Raw genomic sequence first — 23,930 nt, 5'->3', positions numbered from 1 at the left:
CTTGAGATTCCTGAACAATCTTATCCTGACTTGTTTTGTTCTCAAGGGATCTTAGGATTCCTTCTCTGGTAATTGCGGTGTGCCTTCTCACAGGTGGCACAGTTAAAGCAGGGAGAAGCCACACACATTGTAGGGACTTTACAGGTATTTGTGACTGGACACCACTTTTCATAGTGAGTGACATAGTGAGTATCAAATTTTGGAATTCTGAATTCAAATAAAAATGTCAGTAATGAGTAGTGGAGACCAAAAATATACCAGTTAATGGAAAAAAATGCAAATAGAGTATTTGATTCTATTTGTTGAGAGATTTTTTTCTTTTCTTCTGGAAGTCCCTTAAGGTTCTATCTCTATCCACTTTAAATTGCTACCAAAGCAGCATTGACATACATATCTTCTATAATATTATTTTACAAAGTAAATTGGCAGGCAAAAGGTACACATAATATAAAACATGAAGGAAAAAGAACTGGAAAGAACAAAGAGTTGACATTTATCTAGTGGTATTAGAAGGCAAAGAGAAACAAAAAAGAAGTGGGTGGGCTCATTTTTATCCTGAGATTCAAGGACATATTTCATCTATTAAACAAAACCAGAAACTCTTCAAGTGAAACAACCATCAGTAACAACAGGACCAGCACAGCAGTGCACACTTATTATCCCAGCTACTAAGGAAACTGAGGCAGGAGGATCACAAGTTCCAGTCCAGCCTGGGCAACTCAGGGAAACCTAATCTCATTTTTTTTTAAACCAGGAATATAGTTCACAGGTCAAATACTACTGGGTTCCATCCCCAGTACTACAAACCAACAATCAATCAATCAATCAATGAACAATAGCAACAAAGGCCACTTTGAATTCCCTAACATTACATAGTGAAATTTACAATGACTTAAGATGAAGAGAATAGTCATTGAATACAAACAGTAAATAAAAACTGTAAATAGTGACAATAAACAAACTGATATCAGGTATCTTTTCAGTAACACCAGAGGCTAGAAGAGAGTAGAGCAAAGACTCCAAAGAACAATGGAAAAATAACCATCTTAAATTGCATATGCTTCCAATCAGTCCAGTGTGATGACAGAAACAATCCTCAGGTGAGGAATAAACATTTTATGAGGAAAATGGAGACAATTAATAATGAGAAAATTTAGGCAAGTGCAGAAGGGAAGTTTCTAGGTGTGACAACTGGAGTTGGTGAGCAGAGAGTACCTATTGACAAAAATGGCACATCAGTGGAAATGTGGTATGGTTCTGAACTCTGGAAATGCTGAAAGTAAGGTAAAGGTAAGAGGGGACATAGGAAACAGAGAGGTAACTTAAGTTGGTGTCCATAATCTTCTGCATGCATCACAGGAATCATGTCATGGAACCTAAATGATAACAAATAAATTCCTTGCCTACTCTCTGTGAAGAACATTCACAGTTGTTACAGTGTATTTCCTTCTGGTGTGTCATACAATCACTTCATGGCACAATCTAGAAAATATAACTATGGTCTTAGTATAGAATATAAATCTTACTAAACTTAATGGGGTAAAAGTGAGTGCACAGTGAGTTGAGGAGACCTGTGATTAGGGTGTCAGGAGACAGGTGGGAATGCAAATGTCTCTTTTTAAGAAAAGGAGAACTGAAAGTGCTGCCTGTAGTGAGAGTGTGAAAATTTCAATTACTTAGGACCAAAAGAGGGGTAAAGACTAAGGCCATAAGCATGGGGTCAACTATAGGGCAGTTGGGTTTACTGATATGAATATATACAAGGGTTATATATAGACAAGCAATTGAAGTTCAGAGAGAAAGAGAAGTGACAAACAACACACATTTTTTGAGAACTTTTTTTGGGGTCAGATCCTTTAGGAAGTTTTCCTGGTTAAGATGCAGAGCAATGATGTGCATAAAACATCAATCACACTTTCAAAGAAAAATAGCCAAGGATCAAGGAGATTAAGGAACCTGTCAAGTTTATACAGCTATAAAGAGTTGTGACTTGGGTTTGAGTACATTTCTACTGCCTCCCATGCCACATTCAATTCACTTCCCCTTGCCCCACTCACCACAGGTCACATCTTTGCTAGAAGATTCTGGGGCATAAATCTAGTCCTTTGGGTTTCCAGGACCAGTTCATTTGCGACTTCACAGTTCACACTCTCAATCAAAAACTGTGGTGTTAGATAATAGCAAAAGAGGAAAAGGACAATCATGGCAAAAATAAAAATAAATCAGAAAAGAAAGAAAAAAGATGCATGATTATTATCAAGACTCTGAAGTGTAACCTAAAAGAATATTGTTGCTTTGCAACTATATAAAATTGCCAAAACCAAAGTCAAAACATCATCTGCAGTAAAACCCTGAACTTTATAATCAATTTCCCAAACTTTGGATGATATAGGTATTATATTACTCCAGATGGAGGAAAAATGAGGAAACATTTTCTTTTAAAAATGTGTGTGGCTGGGGGTGTGGTTTTGGCTCAGTGGTAGAGCATGTGTGATGCTCTGGGTTCAATCTTCAGCATCAGATAAAAAAATAAATAAAATAAACTGTGTTCATCTGCAACTAAAAATTTAAAAAGAGATTAAAATGTATATGGCATTCATATGGACTTTTGAATAAAAATTATATCTCTATGTTTATGTAAGAATCTGTATGAATATATATAATTACCAAAGTTAATTATATATATTTAACTATATATAATTAATAGTATGTATAATATTACAATATAACAATAATTAATATTATATATATTATATAAAATAGACTTTGATTAATATATGAGATAACTATATATTATAATTATATATAATTATATAATATTTTATATAATATGATTATATATGAGTTATATACATATGAATTATATTTAATAATTAACTTTGTTAGTTATCTCATATATTTGTAAAAACCTTGCAATTTTTAAAAAAATTCTCAAATTAATATGTTAAACAATCTTTTAGTTATAAATGATTTAAAAGACTACTATTTCCAAATTATAACATCAAGAAACATTTTTAAAATAATTATTTTTGCTGTGATGCCTGGTTTTTATAAAGTCTACCTAAAATCTATATAAGAATTCTTCATTGGCATGTCCAAGAATTTCTGCTAAATTTAGCCAATGAATGTACTATATTGATAATTTAAATGGAACCATTCAAAAGAGTCCATATGATGGTTTGGTTGTAACTCTTGTGTTTCAGCTCCTCAATGCAAATGGCCTTGCTAGTATTCTGTCAGAATCTTACCTGAGGTAGCAGATAAGAAAATTTGCAGAACCTTCTATAGCATATCTATAGTCATGAAAGGCTTTGTGGGAAATAGCACCAAAATATTGACATTATTAACATACTAAAAAATGAAATAATATTTGTAATGGTCTTTTAAAATTTGTACTCTAATTTGCCCTTGTATATAATATATATTATATATGATTATTATATTATGTATTCATTATATTATATATGTATGTGACATATATTAATATAATATATACACACATATATATTATATCTCTATAAATATACATAATTAGAAGATGGGTAGTATACATTTTGATTACAGGGAATTTAACCTACAACATTTCAAGCCTATGTACACTTTAAAGTAATAACTGGAGAAGATTTTATACTAAAAAAGAAAAAATTACATGGAGATATTTGGTGTTACATAAATTACATTTGATATGAAATAGACTACTTATTTATTATTGTTGATTATTATCTATCATTGAGCCCTCTGGAAATATAAACATTTGGAAAAAAATATTAGGGAGATCCAATAGCCTTTCAGGGTCAGCTTATGACTCAGAGAACAGAACAGAACATTTAAGACAACTACTTTGACAAATATCTTTGGAAGGAATGGAGAAATCTTGGGAAACTGATTTTGTTCTTTTTGGTTCTATTTGTTCTTTTTAGATATACATGAAAGTAGAGTGTATTTTGACATATATACATTGAGTACAACTTATTTTAATTAGGATCCCATTCTTGTGGTTGTACATGATGTATAGTTTCACTAGCCATGTTTGTATGTATGATCACAGGAAACTTATGTTTGGTTCATTCCATTGTCTTTCCTATTCCTAGCCCCTATCCCTTCTTTCACTACCCTTTCTCTAATCCACTAAACTTTAATTCCCCACCCCAACCCATTGTAAATTAGCATCTGCATATCAGAGAGAATACTTGACTTTTGTTTTTTGGAGATTGGCTTATTTCACTCAATGATAATTCCAGATCCATCCATTTATCAGCAAAAGTCATAAAGTCATTCATTTTTATGGCTCAGTAATATTCCATTATATATATATATATAATGTACATATATATATATATATATATATATTATATATATATATATATATATCAGATTTTCTTTGTGCATTCATCTGTTGAAGGGCACCTATGTTTGTTCCATAGTTTAGCTATTGTGAGCTGAGCTGCTATAAATATTGATGTGTCTCTGTCATGGTAGTATGCTGATTTTAACTCCTTTGGATATATACCAAGGAGTAGTATAACCAGGTTAAATGGTGGTTCCATTCCCATTTTGGATGGGAATTTTCATACTGCTTTCCAGAATGATTATACAAATTTGCAGTCCCTCCAGCAAGGTTGTTTGTGATTTGAGAGTTATGCCTGGGTCATTTGAGTAGTAGAAAGCCACATAGTAATGCCTGTTTTAAGCACCCATCTCTGAAGGCTCTGAATAACTTTCTTTCCCCTGCATCTCTAAATAGTGATGGGAAGGAATAGCCATTATGGCAGTGATGGACCACTGTAAGACACAACTAATTGCTAGAGGAAAACCTGCTTTTCAGATAACTCAGAAGACAGAGTTTCAAGATGGGTATTCTGGATTCTGTGTGTGTTCAGTTTACCAGATGATTTCATTACCAATACCATTCATATACATTAAACAAACAAGATAATATTTTAAATAAGAAGCGTAATTAATGATTAATCATGGAAAACAAGAGAATAAACACAATATTGTGCCAGAAATCTTACAAAGCAACAATAACTAGAGAAATGCAAACATTATGAGAACAAAGCTTAATAGTTTGCATATAGATGTAAAAGCTCTTCATATATTATATGAAGTGATAAATAATAAGCAAGGAATTATTTTAAATAATACCAATACATAAGAGATACAAATTTTGTCAAATAACAAAACATTTAAGGATCCATTATAAATCAACAAGTAAAAGACAAACTTTCTTGTGGAAAAATTGCACTATGGTTAGTCCAGACAATACACAAAATCAAAATTCAGTGTGGATTGCACATATAAATGTTGGATCCAGTTGGAGATCTAAGGAATGCAAATGAACTCTTAATGAAATAAAACAACAAAGCAAATGTGTTATGTTTGTTTTAGGAATAAATGATCTTTTAAACTAAGGATTGGATTTTAAAGTGGTCCAAAATATCTGGTGGACAATTAGCTGAAAAAAATCTCATACTGTATTGAATCATTACGTTGAAGATGTCTTCAATGTCAACAACTAGCACAACAATGTTATAAAAAATGACAAAAAGTCAAAAAATATATTGTCAGGTACAAAGTGATAAGTAATCTATTAAATGGAATGTTAATATTCCATTAAGAAAACATAACAGATATGCTGGGCATCTGTTGTAATTGCTAGAATTAGATCATTTCTATTTCTCTACTTATGCTAATTAGCCTTTGTTAACTACCATGAGACACACACCCTCACACACACACACATGTGCACGTAATGGACCAAGTTCTGCTATGGAGTAACCAAGTGTCATCACTTCTCCTATATCTTGAGTGGAAGACTGCTTTTAACAGAACTGACTCTGTTTTAACAGTACAGAGATGTCTGAAATCTACTGTCCCTTGATTTTTATCAGTTATATTCTTGGAACTCACTCTGTTTCTGTTCTAAATATGACATGATTCTTTAGCTTCTTTGTGAACTTTATAAGATGGTCCAATCACAGTCACCCCTGGCCATTCTTGAGGGGATTGGTTCTAGGTTCATGCATACTGAAATTTAGTTGATCATGTCCTTTACATAAAATGGCTTAGTACATATGTGCTAATAACTTAGGGACAGTCTTCATATGTTTTAAAACAACTCTAGTTTGCTTATAATACTCAATCCGAGGTGAATGCCATATAAATAGTTGTTATGCTGTATTGTTGTGGTAAAACATTACAAGGAAAAAATTACACGTTCAATAGAGATGTGAAGATTTCTAAATATTTTTAATCCACACTTTGGTTGGATTATGGATGTGGCATGCAAGATAATAGAAGGCCAAGTGTTCTTAGGTTTGCTTCCATGTTTAAAATACTCTAGTTTGGTTTCTGTTGATAAAAGAGAATTCAACATAACATATATATTTACTAAGCAAAGATGATAAATATTGGTGATTATGCAAAGAAAGCTATAAATCAGCATATTCAGTGTTTTGTGATTTTAACATTATTTTTCTTTTTAATGTGTTTGTTTTCCTGGTCTCCAAAATAAACAAACATATATCATTAATATTAACTAAAACAAATAATATAAATATATTTTACAATGTACTAGAAAAAATTAATGTACAATAACTATTTAAATGCTATATTATCACAACTCAAATTTCAATTGTAATGTCTTACAAATACACAAAAGTGCAGTCATTTATAAATAGAGAAATACAAATCAAAATAGAAAGACATCATAGTTCACATAATAGATTAATAAATAATAATGTTGGAAAACAGCAGTTGGTGAGGATGTTGCAAAATTAAATGTCAAATTATTATTAGTTTTGCAGGTCAAGATACTTTCAGTACAGAGTAATTACAAAGTAACTATTGAAAATTTTAAATAGAAATAATTGATCCATCAGTTCTTCATCTTCATGTGTGATTATATACTAAAAATGTAAATAATTAGTTAAAATGTAAGAAGGTGTAAGGAAACACATCAAAGAAAATAAGGTATAAGCAAACATATCAAAGGTATAAGCAAACATATCAGAGAAACTAACCTGAAACTTCTGTAACAGGTATTTGTTCTCACAAGAGTTATTTTAAAATCTAAATTCAAATTTAACTCACCCAAATTTCCTGGATGACAAAGTTGTTCATCCTTTCAAGGGCATAAATACCCTTTTCAATATTCAGGAAGGGGTTCCCATTACCACTTTCCTTTCTTCTCATTCTGGAGAATGACACAATTAGGTTTCATTCTTACAAAGAAGTCAAAATAGCCTCAGCATGCTGTTGGCACTACAGTCTCATTCAGGGATGAGGTCTTTATGCCCAGCTGTGGTTGTTCTCATTCACTCATTTCCCCATCGTTGTGTCCCATCTCTGTTTCATCCCTCTTCTATTTTCTAGGTATAAGCAGTTATGTGGGTTTTTAAAGATAACCTCCTTCTTTATTTTTCTGTTGAGGACCCAATTACAGACACAGCATCATTATCAGCTGCATGCACAGCAACTCTTATAAAACCATTTAAAAATATTTATAAAACATTATAAAAACATTTCTTATGAAATCACTTTTAAATAGACAGTAGCAATACAATGGCAGTCATCATTATAGGTGTATTCACTTTTTACCAGTGAATTGTTTTTATTATCATTTGAAACTGCTTTACATAGTTATCTTTAAGATTGATGGATTGAAAATATTATATATTGTATATTACAGAAAAATAGGAAACTTTTAAAGATCCATTGGAAACACACTTTATATTGCATGAAGCATTATTATAGTGAAGCTCTAACCTGTTATGAAAAATGTCTAACTATTTTAATAAACTAAGGCATGCATGAATGTATTAGGTATATTTTGGGATATCACACACTGAGAGGTTTAGAACAGTGTGCATGCACCTCATAGTTTCTGTGTGAGGATTTTGGGGATAGCCTAACTTGTTCTTCTGCTCAGGGTTTCACAAGGTTGCAGTCAATGTGTCAATGTGGCTGCATTGCTTTCTGAAGCTTAGGATCCTATTCCAAGCTCAAATGGTTATCAGTACAATTCCTCTCCTGCTTCTGTAGGAGTATAATCTCACTTTCCTCTCTGGCTGTCAGCTGGAAGCTGCTTTTAGCTCTCAGAAGCCACCCTAAGTTTATTGCCAGGTGGCCTTTTTTCAGGTTCTCTCACAGACCTCTGACAGCATGACAGCTGACTAAAAGACTAGCAAAACTCCTTGTGGCTCTATTGTGTTGTGATGAAGTCATATATAATATAAGAATCACAGATGTAACTATCCTATCATTTTATTACAGTCTGTAGACAGAACCAAGTCAAAAGTTTCACCACAATCAAGGGCAGATTTTTCAAATCCATGGCACAAAGGGATTACCTTTTTTATGTCTACTGTGATGTGATGAGATTACTCTTTAATCCTTTCTTTTCTTTTTTTTTTTTTTTTTTTTGTACCAGGAATTGAACCTAGGGGTTATTAACCACTAAACCATATCCCCAGCCCTTTATTTTTATTTTTTTATTTATTTTGGTAGCAGGGATTGAACTCAGGGGAACTCAACCACTGAGCCACATCCCCAACCCTGTTTTGTATTTTATTTAGAGACAGGATCTCACTGAATTGCTAAGTGTCTTGTCATTGCTGACGCTGGCTTTGAACTAGCGATCCTGTCTCAGCCTCTAGAGCCACTGGGATTACAGGTGTGAGCCACTGCTCCAGGCTTTAATCTGTTCTCAACATCTTATTAGCCCAGCTTTTAAGATAAACAAGGAGGTAGGATGAGCAAAGACTAATTTATTCCCATTAGATTCTTTCTTGTGATTTGACCAGCCTATCACAGTGGAAAAGTTAAATATTTCAGGTCAGTTGAACAAGTCCTTGTGGAAAGATGCATGGGAGTATCCAATTTAATGTAAAATACCAAATTTAGAGAGTGGTCAAAAGTGTGAAGTATCTTGATCAGATAATATTAACTTGACATGATTCTCCTTAAGGAGGAAAAAAAAAACAAAAAAAACAACAGCAACCTTGATTTAGTCAGAAAATACTTGACTTGAGTGTATCATAACTAAATGTCCTTCAAAAGATAAATTTCAAAGTATTTTTGGAAATAGTTTTTAAAAAAGATAAGAGTCAATCAATCTAAATTGAGGCTAGAGGGAGATTTTGGTTAAAATAATACAGGATATTCATATGCATTCTATATTTATTCTTTGAGCTAAAAATCAATTGAACCAAAATGATCATGTTTATTTATACATGAAGAAGGATATGACATAAAGATAAATATAATTTCTAACCTCCTTTTACTTTTTCAAACAGTAAGCATAAAATACACAAATGGAACATGAATTTGGAGAAGTTAATATTTAATATGAACTATAACAATTTTTGAAGTAGATATTCTTCCTCAGGGACTTTTTGTATAAAATAAAAACCTAATGTCTCAGTAGTATGCAGTTGGAGAATGTAATCAAGCAAAGACAAGTAACGATACATTAAAAAAAAATGAGGGTTTGGTTGTTAATTTCAGTGCCTATAGCTCCTCTGATAAAATGTCACATTTTGTGTTTTTTTGCAAAAACAACAAGTGACTTTATGTACTTCTTTTGTTCTCTGGTATTTATATATAGAATATTCTATGGTACTTGAGTAAAGACTTTTTTATATGTGATATATGTATGTATATATATGTATACACACACACACACACACACACACACACCCCTGAAAGTTAGTAATCTCACACTAAGTATTCTGCTTTTTACTTTTTTCTTAAATTTATTCTAATAGGTAAACATGTAAACTGTATCTATTGACAAAAACACTTTTACTTTACAGATTAAAGATGTATTTATAAATATCAACTAATTTTTTTCATATGCTCTTAACTATTTTTAGTCAGAAAGTTTTAGTAGACAATGTAAATAATGAGTCAAATATTTGGGGAGGCACTCACAGAAGGGATGCCTAGAAATAGCTGTTTTTATATTAAGTTGTTCATCATAATAAATGATATCTTGAGAAAAACCTGGTTGAATAGCAGGTGAAGGAAAGGATTTTGAAATACTCTTAAAGCCTTCTCTAATAACAAGTGCCTACTCTCCTATGTGAAAACATCTCCATCGTTCATTCCATGCTGAAGGAAAAGGATCACTGAATTCTAGCTCTCTTTAGGCTTCTTGTCTCACTTACGGGTGAAAATGAAAGGCAAAATATAACTTAGTCTACAAGAGTCAGATAAGAAAGTAACAATCTATCAGTATAACAATAGGAATTCAAAATAAAAATAGGGTATTAAAGATAAAAGACCTGCAAGGACATATGAGTCTTGAGGAGGAGTACTTAAAGAAGTCCATTGTCAACAGAAGAGAAAAACTATAGCGTTGGAAAAAATCTAAGCCTCTTGTACCTATAGCCTCAGAGAACCAAGACTCACTGATCTCCTAAGATGCCTATCAGTGCAGTAAGATCTCTTTACTCACTTCCAATTACATAATGAAACAATGCCAGCTTTCAAAAGAAATTACAAGGCATGCTGAAGGTAAGAAAAATAATCTCTGAAGAGAACATAATAATCAGAATGAGACTAAGATATGGTACAGATGTTAGAATTATCAGTCAGTGGATTTAAATAACAATAATTAATGTTAAAAGCTTCAATGGAAAGCAAAAAAAATGCATATGAATGAAAGGGAAATGGAAGCAGAGAAATGGAAACTATAAAGAAGTCAAACTGTTATGTTAGAAATAAAAAAAAAATCTGTTAAGAGACGAATGCCTCTGTGTTCAACAACAGACTTCACAAAATTGAAGAATGAGTCTGTGAGTTTGAATGTCCCATAGAAATTTCCTAAAGTGAAATGGAAAGAAAAAGTAATAATAGTAATTTAAAAGATAAAACTGGATGGATCATCTCAAACCTGTGGGATTATTTTAAAAAAGAGGGTTATAAACAGAATTGCAATGTTAGAACTACAAAAAGAGATAACAGAGTAGAAGAAATATTGCAGATAATGTTTGAGAACTTCCCACAACTAATGATTTCCCAAATTTAAGTGCAGACCAAAGGATCTTAGTAAACAACAAGCAGGATAAATATTAGATACTTGGCTTATAATTGTTATTAGCATTACTCTAGAAAACATTCATTGGATTCTGTCAATGGGTCAAACATTGTTTTAAGATCTATTTCTTAATTTATTGCAACATTCCAACTACAATCCAATAAAGCAGGTACTATTTTTACAGCAATTGTATTGACTAAAAAAACTAATCCAAAGAGAGTTTAAGTGGTTTATCTTGCATGATAGAGCTAAAAGCTTGAACCTGGTAGTCTGACTATAAAACTTATACCTTAAAACTATATAATCAGTGGCAGAAGACCAATCCACTTGTTATCATTCATAAATGGGGAATTATTCAGCTTTTCATTTCTGTGACCAAAGTACCCGACAAGAACAATTTAGAGGAGGAAAAGATTATTTGGGACTCACAATTTCAGAGGTGAGCCTATTCCATCTCTATGGCCTGAGGTGAGGCAGAAGGTCATGAGAGAGAAATTACTCAGAACATGATATCCAGGAAGTGGGGGTAAGGGTTAGGGACAAGATGCAATCCCCAAAGGTACATGTTCAGTGATTTCTTCCTGTGATGTTCCATCTACCTATCATTACTACCAAATGGTAACAATAGATTAATCCACTTACAGCTCTCAGAATTTGATCATTTCACCTCTGAACAGTACTGCATTCCCAAACACATGAACTTTTCAGAGGACATTAAAGACCATAATAAATATTCACTGTCAAATATGTGAGATATTGAGGGATTACCAAACTGTAAGTTTATCTTGCTTATATTTAGAACACCTATAAAATAATATAATTTCCCTTAAATGCTAAAAATGAAATCTTTGCCTTGGGCAGAACAAGCAAATTAAAAAAATGCATACATACACACATACATACATTCATACAGTTGTGGCTTATAATAGAAATAAATATCTCACCAAAAAACAATTCCTTTAATTACATGTAGATTGTGTGAATTGCAAATTCACATATATATCTGTGAAAAATTAAGTTTTTCTCCCTCCATATTCCTGAGAACCAACTGAAGATTAAGAATTAAGGACACCTCTATTTGTATGATTTATGTTTGCCCACATTTTCACCTAGGAATATAAGCCTCAAAGAAAGAAAGAAAGAAAGAAAGAAAGAAAGAAAGAAAGAAAGAAAGAAAGAAAGAAAGAAAGAACAGTTTTACATTTCTATTCAGAAAATTCTTGCAAGCTACTTATTTTTCCCAAGAAAAGATTTAGTTCATTTAGGCAAACAAATCTTCCTTCAGGCAATAGATTGCCAACCTGTTCAAAAACACTCGCTTATTGGACAACTGTTTACTTCTCAATTCTCTCATATCATTGTGTCCACTGATGCTACAATGTTTGCCCAAATCCAAATACTCATCTTCTTTTAAAGGTTTGGCATAATCTGTTTTATTTCAGATCCCAATGTCCTCTTCTGATATTTCCCTTCTGAGGCACCGGTAAACTTAACTTTGCTGGATTAACAGATAACTGTTAATGTTTTTATGACATCAACTGTCAACACTTGTATAGCTGGAGAGCTGTTACCTACATTATATACCATAGAAGTATAGACGTTTCAGCTGGGTGTGGTGGTGCACGCCTGTAATCCCAGCAGCTCAGGAGGCAGAGACAGGAAGATCTTGAATTCAAAGCCAACCTCAGCAATTTAGCGAGACCCTGAGCAACTCAGTGAGGCCCTGACTCTAAATAAAATTTAAAAAAAAAGAAGAAGAAGTATAGAAGTCTCATTTTACCACTTAATGAGAAGCAGAATATCAGTGAAAGCAGGAGATTTGTGCCATAGCACACAGGGGAAAGATATACAACCTGGTGTGTGACATAGTTTGACTCAAAGTTCTCGAAGGTCCACTGTATTTTTTTCTCTATATGAATTAGCTTCTTTAAATAACCCACTCACTTCTGTGGAACAGAATGATTCATATTAATCTAGTTTTCTCCATTCTCTAGGCTTCATTCCCACATTTCCAACTGCCTGAAGGACTTTTCCACTTGAGCACATTTCTGTCATCTGACACCATTTAACTGACACCATTTAAACTAAACTCATCTATGCCAAAAATGTAATTCTCTGGACTTCATTATTAGGCTGCAATTTGACAGTAATTTAAAAAATCTTATGCATACATTTCTTGTCTCCCTATTAACATTGTAAATGTCCCGAGGAAAAGGATCTTGTATGATACTTCTCAATATTGTCCTCCTCTTCTGAAAAGCACAATGCGGTGCATGGGGGGGCTCAGGAAAAGGGAGAGCAAGGGAGGGTATCTGAATTAAAACGTGAAAGTGATTGAGCTATAAGTCATTTTAATTACTACATTAATTTAGGTTCAGTGTGACATTTAAAATTCAATTCAATTTGATTCAATGATCATGAGCTAGTATCATTGAAGGTGCTCAAGGAAAAAACCCAGGGATACTTACAGAGGATAATTATTGTACCCTGACCCCTAGGCAAGCAGCTCTTAGGTTTCTGTACCATAAAATGATCCCCGGAGGGAGGTGAAAATAGAGAGGACTGAGGGGGAAAAAAAGGAAACAGGTGGGAATTCTTTTTGATCCTTTTTGCTTCCTCTCAACCGAACAGTTGACTATAGAGAGACTTTTCCATTTTAAAGGAGATATGGAGAGAAAGCATTTTGAAAAACTTAAATGTAATTTATATTTAAAAGTTTGACCTTTTTTAAATGTTACATAGCAATTGTATGTATTTATGGGGTGCAATTTGATGTTTTGATATATGTGCATGTTGTAAAATGTTCATATTAAAGCAATTAATTAGCTTATCCACTATCTCAAACACATATCACTTCCTTGTGGTGAAAACATTCAAAAGTCCTTTCTTTCAGCTATTTTGAAGCATCCAAACCATGAGTGTTAACTATAGGCATTCTGCCTTGTAGTATGACATAGGAAGTATTTCTTTTGTAACTTTTTATCCATTGGCTAGGGAATGTAAATAAAAATTGCAGTGAGATATCTCCTCACTTTTGTTAGGATGCTTATCATCAAAAAGACAAAAAAAGAAGTGTGGACGAAAAAGGAACCCAAGCACAATCTTCATGGGAATGTAAATTAATACAATCATGTAAAATAGTATGGAGGTTCTTAAAAAATTAAAAAAAAACAATAAGAATCACATTTAAATAAGGGAAAATCAAGTAGAGTGACAGAAAAAGTAGGAGAAAGTGAGCCCATCATTACAAACTGAGAAAAAAACCTCAGAAAGGAAACCTTTGATTAACCATGTAAGTTGGTAACCAAAGAGGTGATATAAGCAAAGATGGTCCTTTGACATGTATCCCTAAGAGTAGCATCAAAAATGCAAAAGTATCATATGCAAAAGGGCAGAGACAGCAGCATTACCAAACACCAAGGTTTCTAATCTATGTCCCAACAATAGTTGTGGAAGGGATTCAAGGAAGAAAGATTTATTTTCTTTTTCCAGTAACTGAAACAGATAAAAATAAGAATCCATATACTAAATCAGAAAAAGACATAATGATACAGCATTCCTTTTCATTCAATTTAATTCAACAAATACTTCATAAATGTTAAGTTGTACATACTCTATTCGTGTTTTACATACAAAAAGGAGTTGATATACAACCTATATCCCCCAAATTATTTGTAATTATATGGCTCTGGTGCTATTTGTGAATTCCAATTCACATATTCAATCTCTTGGAAAAAGTCATATTTTCCCTACTCTTCTCAGCTATCTTCCAGTTCCTTCATCATTCTTATTCACAGAAAATGAACTTGCTTCCTATTTCAAGAGAATAAAACAACCTGAACATAACTTCAAAGAGCTGACACCAAGTTACCCACTTGCATACAATAAGTGTCCCTGTTACTAATACCACCTGCTCATGGAACACTTTCCAATTCATAACTGTGATCCAGATCTTCCCCCTGAATCCCATTTTAGTAAATCTAGAAGCCTACTAAGAATAGTCATTTGAATATCTCACAGGCTTCTGTATATTAATTGGTGCCCCCCCCCCCCAATTTCTAACCACTATCTTTGGAGGGAAGACAGCCAGTGTTTCATTTGGGGGTTCTGCCCAGAGGAAACCAAGCCACCCTAAATCTTAATATCTCAAATAATTAACAAATAATAAAACACAAACATTCAGAAATATATTTACAAAATCAAAGCCCCTGATAGATCTAGTCCACATGGATTCTTGAACTAGACAAAGACAAAATGGCTCCAGTGGTTTATTTAAGGAGGTACATCAAAGGCAGGGGTAAAGTTGCAAGGGTGGAGTCTTGCTTTGGGATGTCTTACAGTCAGCAGATTGATTGATATCTTGGCAGGTCACACCTATCTCAGGTGCTGTGTGGGATCTTAGGCAAAGCTTGAGGGAGAAGTTCACCTGCACCAGGTAGTCAATCCCTATGGGGAGTGCCCCAGGGAGTCCCAGTGCCAGACATCCCCTCAGGAGGCTACTATGTGCAACATAGTCCACACACAGCCCACAGATGTCAAGTGACACCCTATCTCCCAAATAAAAATGCTCTGTCATAGTCTTCTCCATCACACATTGGGCCTTTTCTTCTTTCAGTTTCCCATGTTACAAGTCTTATATCCATCCACAATGTACTGTTTTATCTTATGTCACATACCTTGTCTATCAACATATCCACTCTTCACTACCTAATGAACACATCCAGAATCATCATCACTTCTTCCCACTCACCAGCATAATCTTGGCCTGTAATACCATCATGTGTGTGGATTATTATAGTCAATCCTAATTTAACTCCTCAGGTAGTTTTTCCTGTGTAATTGTAATTTGGTGATAACACTAAAGAGTCCAAGATTTCTAAAGTCAAGTAGTTCTCTAGGTTGTTAGGAAAGTAATCCTGTTTCTAAGGGAAGGTACATATTTAGAAGTTGGTTAAATTGACATACACTCTTACATTTTTAAGCATGAGATTCCTGAGCCCCATCTTCATTCCTATTCCATTCTCTGATATATTGTAGAGAAGGCCTAATCCTATCACCTTTCCTTGCCCGCTTGGCTCTCTGATCTCTGACTTTTCTCAAAATGCCAAATATTTTGGCCATCTCAGATCTTCGTATTTGCTTTTTCCTCTGCCTTGACTGGACTTGCTCAAACATTAGATTGAAGCTTCTTTACCATTCAACCATCACTTTATTAAAAAGGCTCTCTCTAAGATATAAAAAGAAAGAGCAACACACCCTCTCTCCCTGTTTTGGGCTTCCATTGGCTTTTATGCCATGTTTATTTATTTTTTTATTTTCTATATAAATATCACCAGCTAGCATTCTACAGATTTAGTCCATGTTGTCCTCTGTCCCATCCTGTTTGAATGTGAGCTCTATGAGAGCAGAGATTGATCTGATACACATGGAGCCCCTGGAAAACACGTGAATAAATAAAGACTATTTCAAAATTGCCTACCTCTTTCCTGTCAGGAATTTCAATTTTAGTCAATTTTTTTCTTGAGTATAAAAGATAATTTCAAAAGCACTAAGAAGTAGTAAAAGAAAAAAGTCAAAATTTATGGTAGGTTATGATGTTTAATATTTATTTGAGGATCTCATATCTATATTATATGACTATGAGCATCAGAACTGTGTGCAATACCCATCCATATACATGTCCCTAATACTGAGCCTCACTCCACACATTCATTTACCTGGCTCTTAAGTAGGAGTGAACTTAAAATGTTGCCTCTGCTGCCTGGTTTTGTTTCCTTTCATTACACAAAAATGGGGCACGTCCCCTACTCAGGTGCAGGAGAAGGAACACCATGTAGAGAACCCTAAGTCACAGTCCTCCAAAGTGCCTAAAGAGACAGCCAGTCTCTCCTTTCTTCTCACTTATAGAGAAACATGTGATTTTAAAACAACTGTCATCATACAAAGTTATTGATGTTCAATTATTTTAAATATACAATATTTTATTGTCTTTTAGTTTACATTGCAAGTGGAACCAGAACCATTTAATTCATTTTAAAATATCACTTATAGGCATAAATCACTTTTAAAATACATCTTTTGTTATGGAAAAGCATTTTGAAGTATTAGACAGTATTTTATCTCATATACTTGTTTCTTACCTTGTCCTTAATCCTAACTCATTCAACATCATTTAGTCACTTTTCTTGCAAACTTAAAATAAACACTTGCACTCATGTAAATTGTGTTTGAAAACTATTTCACTCTATAGTGTGGAACAAATATTTCTATAAATTGAAATTATTTTTTCATTTGAAACATATCATCTTCAATTAATATTTGGCATTCATACAGTTAGAAAAAGCAGCTTTTTCCTTAGGAATGTAATAGAGTAGGATTCATTTTAATTTTCTTAATGAATACCTGATGTTCTTTCCTCAGTAAAGTGAATAGCGAATGTTCATTGGCATTATAATATTATTGATATATTTACTGATTTTCACACACTGATCTTGTAAAAATTATTTCAGAGATTTCCTTAATGGTATCTTTTCAAAATACCCAATTTTTCTTCCTCTTTTCATATTTAATTAAAAACTAGATCAGGTGATCCAGGTTGAGTTAATTCTATTTCTATTCTGGAGATCATTTGGGCCACCTCCTCTCATACTGAATACTTCCAAGTAGTTTTAATAAAATTCTCATTGTGTATTTGTTTATGTGTATGCATTTTCCCACGCTTAATATAATACTGAATGTGTTCCTAAGTCCCTTTGTGGTCGATGGTCACTTGGCCACCTTATTGCGGGGTGGGGGGGGGCGTAGAGACGCAGAATCAACACACAGCCTCCTGGGAGCTGGTGAGAGAACTGGCTGGAGACCCACCCCAGGTTGTCATCCAGTAGCTCAGTTTATTTTTGGAATGCACACAACTGTTATAGGGTTCCAGTGGGGTGTGCCTGTCAATCATAGATAAGCAAGACAATATCTATGAGCCAATCATCTTCTGCCTAATGTAACCACATTGTGAGGAAACTCTAAATATTGCTGTCATGGCAGAAAGCAATCTGGAAGGGACTTTGGCTCTTATTGAGTCAGGGGTTTCATGCCCTGAAGCCCCTAACTCTCGGTTTCCTGGCGGGGCAGTTTGGCAATGCTAACCACAAGTGCTAAGGATGTGGTTTCACCCCATCCTGCAGGCGCTCCTGTCAGGCCTGAAAGAACGTAGATATTTCAAGCACTTCCAAGCTGCTAGTAGCTGCTAGCTGTGACTGAAAGTTATTCCAACATAATATTTAATATATTTTTTAGTTAAAAGATATTTTGATATCATCATTTGGTCCTACAATTATTTCTTGTTATTAAATGTTATGGGCAATGCCATCTAAACTTCTTTTCCATGGTAAGCCCTAGTATTTGTATCATAATTGTCTCATATAAAAATAGGGCAGAAGACTCCCTGATAGCAGGATGTGACTTTTTCCCCCTGCAGTTTGGATGGTTGGCATGAAATTATTCATATAATATGACCCACCCTCAAGGGACAAAAGAACACTTATCTATAAAATATCTGAGCAGAGTTTGTATTTCAGTAAGAGGATAGGATGCACATTGTCCCATATGAGGAATGGACTCATAAATTTAGTGGCAATTACATTGAGATGTCACTTCTTGAGTTGACTACCTATCCTGGCAATGTTACCAAAATCTTTTACATGTCACATCTCAACTGCTCCTCACTCACTTCAGCCATCAGAAAGAAAATATACACAGAAAGTGTCTCAGGCTCTTTTCATAACATGTACTAAATAAATAAATATGAAATTATAAACATATTTAAATAAATGTCTTCAAAACTGTGAAATACATTTTCAAAGAGATAATTTATATGGGGAGAGTCCCAGAAGAAGACAAATTTCTAGAGGGTCTATCATTTGATACATGTTAACATAAGTCTCAATCCATTAAAATCATCAGTTTGCTTATGAGGCTGCTGAGGCTCATGGGACACCTGTGCCTGGATGTGTTGAGGCCAGCTGTTAATGGCCTGAAAATCCCAGGAGGACATGGTACTCAGGACCTTCCTGTAATATTTTGAACTGTGTACAAAAAAGGACTCGTCCCACTTATTGTTCCTCCATCTTTCACCTTACAAAAGAAAGCAGTAGGTGAAGAAGGTTTAGAAAAGCTGATGCACAATTATGGTACAACATTAAGGAATATAGTTGCAATAGTTTTTAACCTGGTCTGCAAGATAACTCTCAACAATTTGCTTAGGAGCGAAAAATAACTGCAATATTTGTGAGTAATGTAAAAAACAAAACAAAACACAAGAACAAACTTCTTTGTATTTGACTTTTTTGTTGTTGTTGTTGTTAAATAAGTGTTATCCCCAATGCTGGTTCTTTTTTTTTTCAGAAATATTACCATAATTTTAGTTGCTTTTCATATTATCACTGCACATAGATAAATTAAAAAAAGCATTTCTAATACGCAATGCTAATGTCAGAATGTAACGCATTTCAATGCAACACTATTTTTTTTAATATTTGGCTTCCAGAAGAGGGTCTTAGTGTTGATCAGACATAATTGTTTATACGTAATTACATTTTTGCATATAAAATTATTATGTGATAGACATTTAATGAAATACAAATGAAAATAGAACTAAATACAAATAAACATTGTTAAAATGCATTATTAATAAAACTGACAAAGAATCCCTGGGACAATACCAGTATAAGCAAAAGTAATTAGAATGACAATATTTACTGACAATCTAGTTAATTAAGCTTTAACTTGCTTTTGCTGGTTAAACCTTAGCTGTGGACATTTTATGCAAATATTTTTCTTGTAAAGTCTCACACAGCAAAAATTCCAATCCCCTTTCTTTATTTTTATTTGCAGATTAACTGAATAGTCATTTGAAAAAAATTAATATTTGTCTCAATTACTCTCAACAACTTAGTTCCTTTTGTGGTTATGTTTCTTGAAAATGAATTTAAGTTACATTTATAGAATTAAAAATGTAACTTTTAAGTAAAAATAATGATTTGGAGCTTACCAACTAAAGTTTGTCATTTTTCCCTTTTTCTATTAATAATAAATATCTTCCTTCTCTTTTTATTTAACCTTAATTAAGAAGTTATTATTTGTATTATAGACACAAGATTACTTCAGGTTTTACCTGACTCCACTTACATTACTGATAAAGCACTTACTCTATCAAATGCAATATTTTATGTCTGACAAGCTGATTTAGAAAATGCTGCTGTGGTCAGTTTTGGTGACTAAACATGCAATAGTAGTTAAGCTCTGCCCCCAAATTTGAACTGCTCATGTAAATGCATCTTGATTATTTAAGGAATAATGGTTACATTCAGGTATTCAGTCATACAAGAGCCATAGTCATTTATGGAGGATGGGTAGTTGGGGTTCCAATATTTATTGAGGTATAGCAAACCTCCTAGATTTTAGTGGCTTAAAATAACCACTCTCACAAGATAGCCCATTCTCTGCTTCAGGAATTAGAGATTGGCACAGAAGGAATGATTTATTTCTAATGAAAATTCTCCAATGGGTAAGAATAATCTGAGCATTTGGAGTTATGTTTATTTTAAAATTATTTTGATTATATATATATATATATATCCACAATGCATGACACCTTAAATATATATAAATAATCAAAATAATTTTTTATTATTTATATATATAAATATATTTTTATATATATTTGATTATTTTGATTATATATATAATCAAAATTATATATATATAATTTTGATTATATATTTGATTATATATATATATTTTAAGGTGTTATGCATTGTGAAATGTTTACTACAGTCAAATAAATTAACTGTGAGTTATGGATGTACCTCATGGTTACTCTGTGTGTGTGTGTGTGTGTGTGTGTGTGTATGTGTATGTGTATTAAGAGCACCTAAAATTTATTCTCTAGCAAACTTCCATCATACCATACATTATTATTAAATATGGATTTTATGCTATATATTAGATTTCTGGACTTCTCCATCCATATGACTGCAATATTATACCCATTTCATCTGCCTTCAGACCCTGGTAACAACTATTTCTGTGTAGTGGTCTTTTTAAAAAATATGTTCCACATAGAAGTGACATCATGTAATATTGTTTTTTCCTTTCTGAGCCTTACTTATTTCGTTTAGCATAACATGTTTGGGGTATATCAATAATGTTACAAATGTTAAGGTCTCTTATTTTTAAGGTAAATATAAACATGGTCCATTGAAATAGATATCCACAATTTCTTTTCCCATTCATCCATCAACAGATACTTAGATTGCTTCCATGTCTTGGCTATTATATATAATGCTTGTAATGAAAATAGAAATACAGATACCTCTAAAAGTGCCGATTTAACTTCTTTTGGGAATATACCAAAAAAAAAATATATATAACTAATGGTTAAAACATAGGATAGTTCTCTTTTCAGGTTTTTGTTTTTGGAGGAACCACCATACTATTTCCAAAATGGCAATTAAAAATTTACATTCTAACCTTGTAACCAATATTTCAAGAATTCACTTTTCTCTCTCCAACACTTATTTCTAGTCTTTTTGGTAAAAGACATTGTTGTGACCTGCAAGGCCATTAATTCAGGCTCCTGGAGTAGGCGGTGAGGGGATGGAGGGAAAAAAAGTAGACACACAAATAGAGAAAAAGATATGTTTTAGTGGTTGACTACAATCCTGGTAGGGAGGTAGTGACACACAACAAGCTCAGCACATTTATTACATAAGTATAAACATAAAAAGGATTTATTGTGAGAAACTTTCTTCAAAGTAAATAGAATCAAGATTATAAGCATGAGCAACCCCATTATGATTATCAACTTGCATCCATATCTTTCTACCCCTGAGCAGCCTGTATCTGACCTCAAGGTCAAGAATTAAATAGCCCCGTGGCTGGCACCAAACCTCTTATTGAACAGTGTGTCACCATAGCAACTGGGCAGTCTCAAATCAATGCCTTCACACAGAGAGTTCTCAAGAGTGGCATCACCTCTGTCACAGGATAGTTCAAGACCCATAATTCAGTCACTGCTTCTGACAAGTCATCTTAACAACCCTGAAGTCATATCTCTTTATAGTTATTATTGACATTTCTCTAATGATTATTGATTTTAATCACCTTTGTATGTACCTGTTGGTAATTTTTTTTTTCAAAATTGATAATAATTTTACTTTTTAACTGACACATAAAACATAATATGTATGTATATTTACTGGGTGGTATGTGATGTCTGGTTATATGTATAGGCTGTATAATGTTTGGATCAGAGTAAATGTATCTATCTTATCAAATAATTATCCTTTTATTATGGTGAAAACATAAAAAAATCATTTCTTCTTTTTTTTAATATCTACAGTACATTATTATCTGTACTCATCTCACTATGCAATACTATACTAGAACTTCTTGTTCCTCTTTGTGTCTTAGGAACCACTGATCAACTTTTCCCTGACAGCCACAGATTTTCCCTAGCCTTTAGTAACCACCACCCAACTCTCACCATTTAGGACCTTAAAAATTTTAGATCCCACATATTGATGAGATTTGCTTATTTCACTTAACAAATAATTTTTAGCTCTATCTATGTTGTCAAAAATAAGAGGATTCTTTATTTTTATTGCTGAATGATAATCCAATGGGTACATCTTTATACATGTATTTTTCCTTTCATTAACTGATGTACATTTTGGTTGTTTTCATTTCTTAGTTATGGTGAAAAGTCTACAATGAGCATGGGAGAGCAGAGATCTCTTCAACTTACCAATTTCATTTTCTTTAGAAATATACCACTATTGGGATTAATCAATCATAGAGTAGTTGTATTTTTAAGTTTTTGAGGATCTTACATACTGTTTTCCATAATATTGTTACTAATTTGCATTCCCTGCAATAGTGTGCAAGGATTGCTTTTTCTCCTCCTCATAAGCACCTGTTATCTCTTACTTCTTTAGTAACAGCTATTCTTACTGAAGAGAGATAATTTATCACTGCCATTTTGATTTGCATTTCTTTGATAGTGTGAATGATATTGAGCACTTTTCATATACTATAAGCCATTGATTTGTATATCTTTTTTTCAAATTTCCTTTTTATTTTTTATATTTTATTTATTTTATATTTTATTTATTTATTTTTATTTTATTTTTTTTGCCATATGATTTATTTTTATTTTTTTTAAGTCATAGATGACAGCAGAATGTATTTTGACATATAATACATACATGGAATGTACATACATCAATCATATTGTCTATTCTATTCTGCTGCCCTTCCTATCTCCCCTATTCCTCCCCTCCTCTCCCATCCTTTCTCTCTATCAAATCTAATGTGACACACTTTTTTCTTTCTTTTTCTCATCCCAACATCATACATGTATTCTGTATAACAATGATGTTCTCCTTCCATCTTCAGTGCAACTCCCCTTCTCCCTCTTTTTCCCTCCCACCTCTCTTCCCTATTTAGTGGTAGTCTTCTCATGCTCCTCCTCCCTATCCCATTTTGAGTCACCCCCCTTATATCAAAGAAGACATTCGGCATTTGTTTTTTAGGGATTGGCTAACTTCACTTAGTGTAATCTGCTCTAATGCCATCCATTTGCCTGCAAATGCCATGATCTTGTTATTTTTTAGTGCTGAGTAATATTCCATTTGTATATCTTATTTCGATTGTTTTGAGTTCCTTAACGTATTCTGGCTATTACCCCACTTCAGATGTATAGTTTACAACTATTTCCTTCCATTTTATACTTTGTTTTCACTCCATTGTTTGTTATCTACTTTTTTTATGTCTACTTTAAAGTTAGCTGATTTAACTTTTTTCTTTGTTTGCTGAGATGTACGAGTTCCTAACA

This window comes from Marmota flaviventris, chromosome 8 (assembly GCF_047511675.1).
Source record: "Marmota flaviventris isolate mMarFla1 chromosome 8, mMarFla1.hap1, whole genome shotgun sequence".
Classification (NCBI taxonomy): Eukaryota; Metazoa; Chordata; class Mammalia; order Rodentia; family Sciuridae; genus Marmota; species Marmota flaviventris.
Note: the sequence above shows the minus strand (reverse complement) of the source record.